Source organism: Heterocephalus glaber, unplaced genomic scaffold, assembly GCF_053883595.1.
Source record: "Heterocephalus glaber isolate CG9 unplaced genomic scaffold, H.glaber_assembly_v1.0 deba00001861, whole genome shotgun sequence".
NCBI lineage: Eukaryota > Metazoa > Chordata > Mammalia > Rodentia > Bathyergidae > Heterocephalus > Heterocephalus glaber.
The window spans coordinates 344,423-355,616 of NW_028258501.1; the positions used below are offsets into that span (position 1 = coordinate 344,423).

Sequence of the window (11,194 nt, forward strand, 5' to 3'; positions counted from 1 at the left end):
TACTTCTTTTGTAATATGGTGTTCTAAATGGAAATGAAAACTGGCACCTCCGTCTCTGAAACGTGGTAACTTGAATTCCAGTGCTCAGTATTCATCACTGTTTATTTTCATAGTCCTGGTTTCAGTGATCAAACCTTGGCTCCCTTAGCTTGTCGTGTCCTTTCTAAAACTGATGCACATGTGCAGAAAGGCCACCTTTTTCAGGACTGTGCATTTTCAAGTTGTGATGCTTACGACTGGCCAATGTGATTGTTCTTAATGACTTTCCACTTGGCCCTGGTACTTGGGCTTGTGATTGCATTGCTTCCTGACCATGATTTACAGTGGGAGACAGAAGTTTTTCAGAGAACCGAACTGTGGGAAAATGATCTTTCCTTAACTTGAAGCTTTACATTTAAGGACCTGGACCACAAGAAGAGGAAGATCAGTTTTGGAGTGAAGATGACAGATGTGGTGAGAGTAGGGACTAAGTCCAAAGTTGGCTTCACTCAAGAGAAGCCATTTGAAGACTTAAAAAAAAAATTGTCAGAAGATCCCAGCAGCGTTCTAATTTTCATTAACAATATAAAGTTACTTGTGCAGTGTCGGGAGCAAGGCTACATAATTTTGGGGAAAAATCATTTGGTTAGCCTAGTTCTCCTGTCTACAGCCCAGCTGTGGCATGTTGAGACATAATTCCATTTTGGCCCCCCGTCACAACTGAGACCTCAATGATCCCATGATGCTGTGATGCTCCAGGACCAGATTACACCAGCTGAAGACATCTTGGGAGGAACAAAATTTTCATCTACTCAGTTCCTCATTGATCTAGGAATTCCACTGCTCTCCAGTCATCTGTTACATCTGTTTCTCCCGATGTACTGAATAAAAGGTGCGGTAAGCTGGGGGTTTTCGTCTTTGCTGCCCAGAACAGCACTGTTCAGACCCAGAGCTCAGCTTCTTCTCAAAGTCTCATTTGTCTACCTTTCCTGTGTAATAAGTTAACTTGCTTGTGCTGCCCTGGCTCACAGGAGACTAGGACTTACTGCAGAGGTTCTGGTAACGTCCCCTTTCCCTGTTGCCTACATTTGGCACCCAACGTGGATGTGAATCGGATCCAGGGGTGAACTCGCCTGTGAGACAAACTCGGAGTAAAAGAGACAACACAGGGATCTCCCAGGACGATTTCCAGACTCGGACGAGGGACGCTGGTGGTAAGTGTGTCCAGCTGGGGGTAATTTTCTATCTTTGCTGAGTTACAACTATGGGTCAGTCTCTGTCATCGGAGCAGCATAATTTTGCCAAATTATTTAAGTCACTGTTAAAGCAAGCTATGTACCCAGTACCTAAGGGTGCTGTGATAGATTTGTTAAAAGACATGCAAATGTACGTCCCATCTTTTCCCCAGGAAGGGACAACTAACTTACTAGCATGGGAACGTGTAGGTACCGTTCTCCGTGAGGCCTGGCAATGGGGTGATCGTCTCTCCCCCCGAACGCTCCGCACTTGGGCCTCAGTCCACTCTGCTCTCGGATTCTCTCAGTCAGATCAGGAAACCTCGGCTAACCCACCCCCCCACCCTTCTGTCCAGGCTTCCCCTTGTTCGGCTTCGTCTCCGGTTTGCTTTCATCTCACTGCGGCTTCTGCTCCACCCCCACAGCGTGCTGAGGAAGACCCTAACTCTCTAGCCCCTGAGCCATCTCACAGAGGTCTAGCTGCCCCTCTTGTGAAGCCCTCTTCTGGGGCCACTCCCTATCACTGTACCCTGCAAAAGGCTGTGACATCGAGCCAGGCGGTGGGAGACCCTTTGTGCTTTCCTGTCTCAGTTTTGCCTGATCCTGACAGCTCAGAGGTGGACATGTATGTTCATGCCTCGTTTGATTTTAACATCCTAAAGGACCTCAGGCAGAGTGTGCTAACTAATGGCGTCCAAAGCCCCTATACAGTGGGTTTGTTGAACAGTGTACTTCAGACTTATTCTCTGGTTCCACACGATGTTTTTCACCTTGCAAAAACGAGCCTGTCCCCCGCTCAGTATCGCCACTTTGAGGTGGAACTGCGTTCATTAATCAGGGAACAGGCTCATAAGAATGCTCAGGGAGACGCTCAGTCAAGAGAAGTTACTATCGACATGTTATTGGGCACAGGTGACTTTTCGGATTTAAGCAGGCAGGCCTGTTGCCCAGCGTTACTCTTCCGCCAGCTAGAGGACCTCCTGCGAAGGGCTTGGGCTTCTGTGCCAGTTGAGGGTGCGCCAACGGAATCTTTTACTCAAATCATGCAAGGGCCTGGGGAGACTAACACAGAATTTGTAGCAAGATTACAACAAACTATTAGGAGACAGATTTCTAATTCCCAGGCAGCCGACATCCTGATCTTACAGCTAGCCTATGAAAATGCTAATATGGATTACAAACAGGCAATAAATCCTGTTCGCTCCTCTAAAGATCTTGGAGCCTATACTAAGGCATGCCAGAATACTGGGTCTCCTTTGTACAATTCAGCTCTGATGGCTCAGGCCATCTCCCAACATTTACACAGTACACACAGTGATTTAACATGTTTTAATTGTGGAGAAATGGGGCATCTCAGAAAAAACTGCAAAATGAAAGGGGCTTTACAAGCTGACCCAGGGCCACTGAGTCAGGCATCCAGAGAAAACAAGGTACCGCCTGGCCTTTGCCCTCGATGCCGAAAAGGCACTCACTGGGCTCAAGATTGCCGCTCCAAATATGATAGGGATGGTGCACTGCTGCTGGGAAACGGAAATCAAGCCCTTCCCCGGGCTCGGGAAACAAGAGGGGATCAGGGCCAGGGGGCTCCAGTCCCCCTGAGTCAGCGGTACCCGGTTCAGACCCGTGCACAAGTACAAAATCAGATGGCATGGGTGTCCGGAGGGACATTTCTTCCCTCATCAGGGGAACACTGGGGAGCTCAGGAATAGATCTTCCTGCTGCTCAGAGAGTTCACCTACTGGGAGGTGAGACTCCGGTATCTGTCCCCACAGGAATTCATGGACCCCCCCACCCCCCGGAACCATTGGCTTGATACTTGGAAAATTCTCTCTAACTTTGAAAGGCATTGCTGTTATTTAGGCTATTGTTGATTCTGATTGTAACTCTGGGGGCCGGGGATTTAGCTCAGTGGTGCTGACGCCTGCCTCGAAAGCACAAGGTCCCAAGTTCGATCCCCGGTACCAAAAAACAAAAAACAAATACTGATTGTACCTCTGAATTGTGCATTCCTCTTAGCTCCGCAGGACTCTGGGTAATAGAACAAGATTATATTGCACAATTGTTGCTCTTGCCTAAACCGAAATTAAATAATGTTAGCTTTAAAAATTCCCGAGAGGATCCTCAGCCAGAAATTCCTCAAGAAGAGATTTATTTCACCCAAAGGATTTCCAAAAAACCGGCCCATGTGCAAAATTAAATTGAATGGCAAATTCTTTACAGGGCTGATAGACACGGGCGCAGACATGTCCGTGATTGGCACATGTTTTTGGCCGTCATCTTGGGGGAAAAAACCAACTAAAACATCTCTGGTAGGCCTTGGCACCCCCTGACAAGTTTTGCAAAGCTCCATTCCCCTGCCTTATGAAGGGCCTGATGGTCAGTCAGGACATATTTGTCCTTATACAGCTCCCATACCTGTAAATTTATGGGGCAGAGATTTATTGGAAGAATGGAGAGTCTTATGTAATGACCACTTTGCCCCCTGAAACCTCACTGGGTCAACACATGATGTCTAAAATGGGATATGAACTGGAAATAGGATTAGGCAAGCAACGTCAGGGCGGAATGCAGCCTATAGAACAGCAACAGAAAAATAATCGCCTTGGAATTGAATACGATAAAAAAATTTTTAGTTGGGGCTATTGAAGAAGTTTCTCTGCCCAAGGCAGCTTTGCCTTTACAATGGAAATTGAATGACCCCATTTGGGTTAATCAGTGGCCCCTAACACATGAGAAACTAACCATTTTAGAGCAACCTATATTAGAACAACTTAACAAAGGGCACTTAAAACCATCCATGAGCCCTTGGAGCACACCCATTTTTATTATTCCAAAAAAAGTCAGGGAAATGGCATTGGCCTCAGGACTTATGGGCAGTTAATGCTAGCCTCATTCCCGTGAAGGCGTTCCAATCTGGCTTACCAAACCCAGTGGCAATTCCCCAGAAGGGGCCACTTACAGATTTACAAGGCTGCTTTTTCAACATTTCTTTGTGGCCGATTGACCGGCCTCGATTTGCCTTTTATTGGAGGCCTAAAATAGGTTAAAACTGACAATAGTCCATCATATGTTAATAAATTTATACAAAAATTCTTTCTTATTTGGCATGTTAAGCATAGTAACTGGTATCCCATATAATCCACAAGGACAAGCCATAGTAGAAAGAGCCCATGCCACCCTCAAACATCAATTGCTTAAACAATCAAAAGAAAATCAGCTGCCTCCACAAGCCTGTTTAGATCTAGCTGTTTTTGTACTTAATTTTTAAAATCCCATAGCAGGCTTCACACAACTGCCTGCCATGCTCCATTGGCATGCAGATGCCAAGGCTAAGACTCAGAAACCACAAGTCCTTTGGAAAGATGTCCAAACAGGTAAGTGGAGTGGCCCTGCTGCCTTAATAACTTGGGGGAGAGGTTTTGCCTGTGTCCTGACAGATAATGATGAAACCTCGTGGCTGCCCTCCCAGAACGTGAGACCATGGGTCACGCTGGTGGAGCCACCAACATGTTGGAGAATGGGTGATAGCACCCCAGCTGAGAGCGACAAGCCAGCTGTACCTGAGCGACCCACCTCACCAGCAAGGACCAACAAATCCACAGCAGGGTTCAGGATTGAGATGATGCCCCCAGAGGAAGAATAAATATAGATTTATGGTGAAAAAAAAGGGGGGGGATGTTCTTTTTACATGTACAGGTATAAAAGCGCTTGCATTCCTTCTGATTCTAATCTCAAGAGATCTCTGTTAATTAACTACAAAAGTGTTTGACCAGTCTTATGTACAATTATAAACCTAAAAACCATAAAAGGGATATTATAATTCAATTTGGCCAAATACATTTTAGTACGCTCTAGTTTTATAAATTGTCTTATATGGAGCCCCTCCTGGCCAGGGTGGCTGCAGTGTCCGAAGGCCAGCAATCCCTGCCTGAGAAGACCCCACTGATACCCGGTCCAGCGTGCCAGCAAGCAGATCACGGCTGAGAAGCAGTACAAGGGCATGGTGGACTGTATTGTGTGCATCCTCAAGGAGCAGGGGGTGCTGTCCTGGCGGGGGAACCTGGCTAACGTCATCTGCTACTTCCCCACGCAAGCCCTCAATTTCGCCTTCAAGGACAAGTACAAGCAGATCTTCCTGGGCGGCATGGACAAGCACACGCAGTTCTGGCAGTACTTCGCCAGCAACCTGGCTTCGGGGGGGCGTGGCCGGCGCCACCTCCCTGTGCTTCATGTACCCGCTGGACTTTGCCCAGACGGGCTGGCCGCCGACATGGGCAAGTCGGGCGCCGAGCGCGAGTTCAAGGGCCTGGGCGACTGTCTCGTGAAGATCACCAAGTCGGACGGCATCCGCGGGCTCTACCAGGGCTTCAACGTGTCGATGCAGGGCATCATCATCTACTGCGCCACCTACTTCGGCATCTACGACACCACCAAGGGGATGCTCCCCGACCCCAAGAACACGCACATCGTGGTCAGCTGGATGATCGCCCAGAGCGTCACGCCCATGGCCAGCGTGGTCTCCTACCCTGCAGTCAGGCTGGAAAGGGGCTGACATCATGTACATGGGCACCATCGACTGCTGGCCCAAGATCCTCAAGGCTGTCACCGTCCCCACTGACCCTGGCGGACCCCTCCACGCAATGCTGGGCGGGCGGCGGGCGGCCCCAGGGTCCACGCGAGGCAGCTGGCAGACCAGAGTCCAGCGCGCTGAGGCCCGCCTCACGCCAAAGTATTTATTTACGCCGAAGAATCATGTCATCTCCATTCGTGTCCCGCTCGCTCGGGCATTGTGCAGACCAAAAAAGCGGGACCAGGCTGGCAAAAATAGTAAATAAATAAATTGTCTTATCTGTTTGTCTGTCGTCTGTTTGTCCATTTGTACAGTTGAGCTCAAAACTTTTTTTCCTCTCTTTTCCTTTTCACCTTTTGAAAAACAATTTTTTTCTTAAAAGATATTCACCTATTATTAAATTGGCTTACACATAAATGTTATTAAGTTAAAGGCATGCCCTTCTTGCCCCAGGTTGCTAACTGATCAAAGTGCCATCGAGATTTATCTTACAAAAGTAATGTGTATTGTCACCTACTTGCAATTAACAAATTGCAATAAGCAGTTACAAAAATTAAAAGATTTTTTTTTATTATTTGTTGTTTGTCAAAGTAAATAGAGACCTTGGGTACTCCCTTTGGTGAATAAAGAAGTGGCCACCCAGAAAATAATTATTCTGGTCTTAATTCACTGAAGGGACCCCCTAGTAATTTTCATAATCTTATGGGAGACACACTGCAACAAATACTGTCTCAATGTATTATTATAAATTGATTACATTGGTTATCATTGAAGTTTAAGTTCTAAATATGTTATTATAAAATGTTTATATTGGTTAAGTTCTAACAATGTTATTGTGATATGTCTACATTGGTCATCTTCAAAAGATTAATTTCTGTGGCATAAACTAAAGAGTGTTATTAGAAAGATGCTTTTGGTACCAAACTACATTGAAGAACATAAGGTTTTATGTAACTGATATTTATTGCTGCTCCTTTTCTGGTGTACAAAATGTATTGATGCCCTCTAATTGTATGGGTCTTCTAACATTGTGTATGTTAATAACGTTTTGATTCAGGTATTTGCCCTTCTCTTATGCTCCAGCCACCTATGATAATAGGCACACTTGTAGGGTGATTTATTTTCCTTAGATGACGTCCTATAAAAATATAGCTACTTAGGGATCCAACCACAAGAACAAGCATGATTGGCAATAATAACAGTCTTTTAACTATATTTTTATTCCAAAATGCTTATATCCAGGTAAAATTATAATAGTTGAGTTCACTACTCCTCTTACAATGCTAATGTTAATTGATCTTCTCTTCTGAGTGTTCAGTAACCAAAGTTTAGAGACCAAAACTGAAGAGGTATCTGGGCTAAGAAGGCAGCCAATATTTTGGCCCTGGCCCTCCAAGGTCAACAACAATAGCAAAAAGATCCAGGTCATGAGGAACCTTCTCCAAGATCCTGCATTTTTGGTGAGTCACCCAACCTCCTGAGCAGGGAGGTTGCTGAACACCAAAACTGTAAGATCCAACAAAAAGTGTGCCAAAGGAATGTCACCTGGAGGAAAAAATCTCCCATGCTTTCGCAGGAAGCAACATGGTCAAGCAAGGCCGTGACATATCCTGATGGCTGACACTGACAGAGGAGCTAAGAGGCTCTATGCATGGTTCCAAGACAGTGCCTGTGGAGACTTAATTGACCTTGTTAGATAACAAGAGATTGATTTTATTTAATATAGGTCTCACCGTAACTTGGTCTTAAACACCCAGTAGGAAAGTATAACTGAAGATAATATTTATTTGAGTTCAACAATAGTTTTAAGTTTTTTAGCCAACATTATTTAAAAAAATTATTAGATTTTTAATCCTTTTACAGCCCCAATTAAGAGAAATTTTGCTTATTATAGACAGCTAAGCCAGTCAAACACACTATAGATCCTCACAATATATAGGGACCAGCCATTGTTGGGTGTGCTCACTTTTCCTAAAAACACCCTCACATAAAACAAAAAGAAAAGGAGATATGTCGGGAGCAATGCTACATAATTTTGGGGAAAAATCATTTGATTAGGCCTGGTTCTCCTGCCTACAGGCCAGCTGTGGCATGTTGAGACGTAATTCCATTTTGACCTCCGGTCACAACTGAGACCTCAATGATCCCGTGATGCTGTGATGCTCCAGGACCAGATTACACCAGCTGAAGACATCTTGGGAGGAACAAAATCTTCATCTACTCAGTTCCTCATTGATCTAGGAATTCCACTGCTCTCCAGTTATCTGTTACATCTGTTTCTCCCGATGTACTGAATAAAAGGTGTGGTAAGCTAGGAGTTTTCGTCTTTGCTCCCCAGAGCAGCACTGATCAGACTCAAAGCTCAGCTTCTTCTCAAAGTCTCATTTGTCTACCTTTCCTGTAATTCGCCGTGTGCTGCCATGGCTCACAGGAGACCAGGGCTCACTGCAGAGGTTCTAGTAACGTCCCCTTCCCCTGTCCCCTACAGTGCAGAAGTGTAGACAACACAACACTGCTCCTTTTGATTTTAGTTGTACTTTCTGGCCCAGGGTCTGGGTTTTAAATGGACATTGTACCAGTGCCATTAAAATAAGCAATATTTGTAAAAACCCTAAAAATAAATTTAAAAGACAACAGAAATGCACCCACCGCAATGCTGGTGACCAGAGCCATGCTTCCTCTGGCCCTTCCTTGCCCTTCCAGGCAAGTGGCTCTTCTTATAGCCTCAGTTGTCCCTTGGCTTGTGGCTGCATCACTACAGTCCCCCCATCTTCACCTGGCTTTCTCCCGTGTATGACTCTGGCTTCTCTGGCTCCCGAAAGGACACCTGTCATTGGGTTAGGGTCCACTCAGGACAAGCTCATAGCTGCATCCCCACATTCCTTTGCCAAATCAGGTCATGATCCCAGCGTCTGGGATTCAGAAATGGACACTTTTTGGGGACCTTCTGTTCAGCCTATGACACTGGCTGAGCTCCCCTAACTAACATGCCCCAGGCACCTCTCTTTCAGGAGAAAGCCCAAGGCTTTGTTCGGCCTGATATGCCAGTCCTCGTCAAGTTGCCCTGTTGCCTGGCCAGCCTCGGGTCTCCCAGCTCAGTGTCATTGCTCTCTGAAGGGATTCCTGTCCCACACCCTCCACCGCAGCTTAATCGGCTCTGTGTGTACAGTGGTGTGCACATGTCTACATGCATGCCCCTGTGCCCCTGACCCCTGTCGTGCCTTGAGCACTCTAGCAACTGCCTGTCCATGGACTGGGAGCCACCCCACATTTCCCCTTGGTCTTGGAAGATCAGGTTGCTGCCTCCCAGCCTCCATGCACACTACACACAGGCACATGCACGTCGTGCATCTGTCCTGTGCACCCTGAACTGCGGTGGTGCTGCCTTCTGGCCCCAGCCTCCAGTGCCATCTGCACCTGCGGGGCTTGCTGGTTAAACAGTGCCACGTGAACTCCTCCTTTCCCCTGGGCCTTTTGTGGTGTGAAGAGTCCGGGCTCCTTGAGCAATAGGTGCCTGTGAACGTGAGTCAAGGGAAGGACTCTATGAACACATCAATTTGTAAAGCCCTGGGCCACGGGGCTCTCTCCTGGCAAGCAGCCCTGGCGCAGTGGTTGAGACGTGAATGATTCCGCAGCTACCGCTTGGCGCCAGCACTCCTCTAGCCAGTGCCTTCTCTCCTGCCGGCAGGCCACACCCACTGTGGGAGCCCTCACTTCCCTGCCACCCTCAGCGTCATCTGCATGGTCCCCCCCGGGGCTCAGACACAGCGCCCGACGCCAAAGTGCCAGAAGCAGAGGTTTATTTGGGCTCACAGTTTCAGCCCATGCTCGGCTGCTCCAAGGCAGACAGGAAGCGGAGGGCAGGGAGAAACAGAGGACAAGAATAGATCCTTCTCGGGCACCCCAGTGACTCCCTCAAACCAGCCCCCACCCGCGAACTCGTCGGTGGATGAATCCACTCGTGGGTGCTGCAGCCCGTGAGCCAGTCGTCTCCCACACATAGGAGACTTGGGGGCCATTTGAGATCTAAGCCATAACAGGGCATCTGGATGCGGAGGGAAGGCTGTGCCCTGGCAGGACCACAGAAGAGCCTGGCTGCTCTTCAAAGCACAGGCACCACTTCCCCAGCGCCACCCCTGCCACCCTCCTTCCCAGCGGCCTTTGCAGAAGGAGCCTGGTGGCAGCCAAGTGCCACCAAGTGTCCTCACAAAGCTTCTCTCCAGCTCTACTGTGCCTTCCGGTCCCATCTCCTGCCTGCTGCCACTCTGTGTCTCTGAAGCCGCAGAGGCCCTGGACCCGCCATTCTCCTTGCTGCAAGCTTGTGAGGCTGCCCTGCCCCCCCCCCCAAGCTCATTCTGGAGGGATGGAGACTTCCCGTCCTCTTGGGGAAGACAGGCAACAGCTCCCAAGCCAGACTTCAGACGGGGGTCTGTCCTGTTCCTGCAGAGGGACCACCACACACTGGCCCAGCCCCTGCCCCCTGTCACCTCCCATACTCCTGGAGCTGGGAACGCGGCCACCACCTCGCCCTCCTCCCCAGCCCCCCACGCTCCAAACAGAGCAACCTTTGTCAAGCTAGCGCCACAAGGAGCCCACAGCACAGCACCAGCTGGGCACCTGGCAACACAGCTGCCTTTTCTGCAAGGAGGCGGAGGTTTCCTCACCGCTGGGGACACTGGACCAGTGGGGTGGAACTTGCTCCCTCTGCTGCCTAAGACTTGTGTCTGTCTGATTGGAGAAAATCCCAGCACACACTGTGAGCGGACACAAGTCACCCACGTGACCAGAGGGACACAAAGAGCTAAGAGCCAGTGGCACGAGGGCCAGCCATGGATGTGGCTCAGTGAATCCAGATTCAGGGCCTGGGGGGCTGGCAGGGCTGGGGTGACCACTCATAGCAACAGCATTTCTTTTTGGAGTGATGAGGATGTCCTGGACTGGATGGTGGTGACAGACACATAACTCTGAATATATTGATACATTGAAAAAGCAGGCCTGGCATGGTGGTGCACGCCTGTCATCCCAGTACTTGAGAGGCTGAGGCAGGAAGATGCCTGTGAGTTCAAGGCCAACCTGAACTACATAGTGAGAACCTGTCTCAAAACAAAAACAAAAAGACAAAAAAATGTTTAAAATATATATAAACCATTGAATTGTATGGTTTAAATAGATGAATTGGATGATATGTGAATTATACCTAAATACAGCTTTTTTATTTATTTTTGTGATACTAGAAATAGAACCAGGGTATTCTCATTGAGCTACATTCCCAGCGTTTATTGTTATTGTTATCATTATTTATTTATTTTGAGACAAATTCTCAGTAAATTGCCCTGGCTGGACTGGAACTTTCAATACTCCTGCCTCAGCCTCCCAGAGTTCTGGGATTTCAGGAGTGCCTTTTGAAAAC

The 11,194-nt window shown here is 47.9% G+C and overlaps 1 pseudogene; it reads left to right on the plus strand.

Moving 5' to 3' along the window:
- Positions 1–5,160: 5,160 nt before the first annotated feature.
- On the plus strand, positions 5,161–6,068 carry LOC101714768 (ADP/ATP translocase 3 pseudogene; annotated as a pseudogene).
- The last annotated feature ends 5,126 nt before the right edge of the window (positions 6,069–11,194 follow it).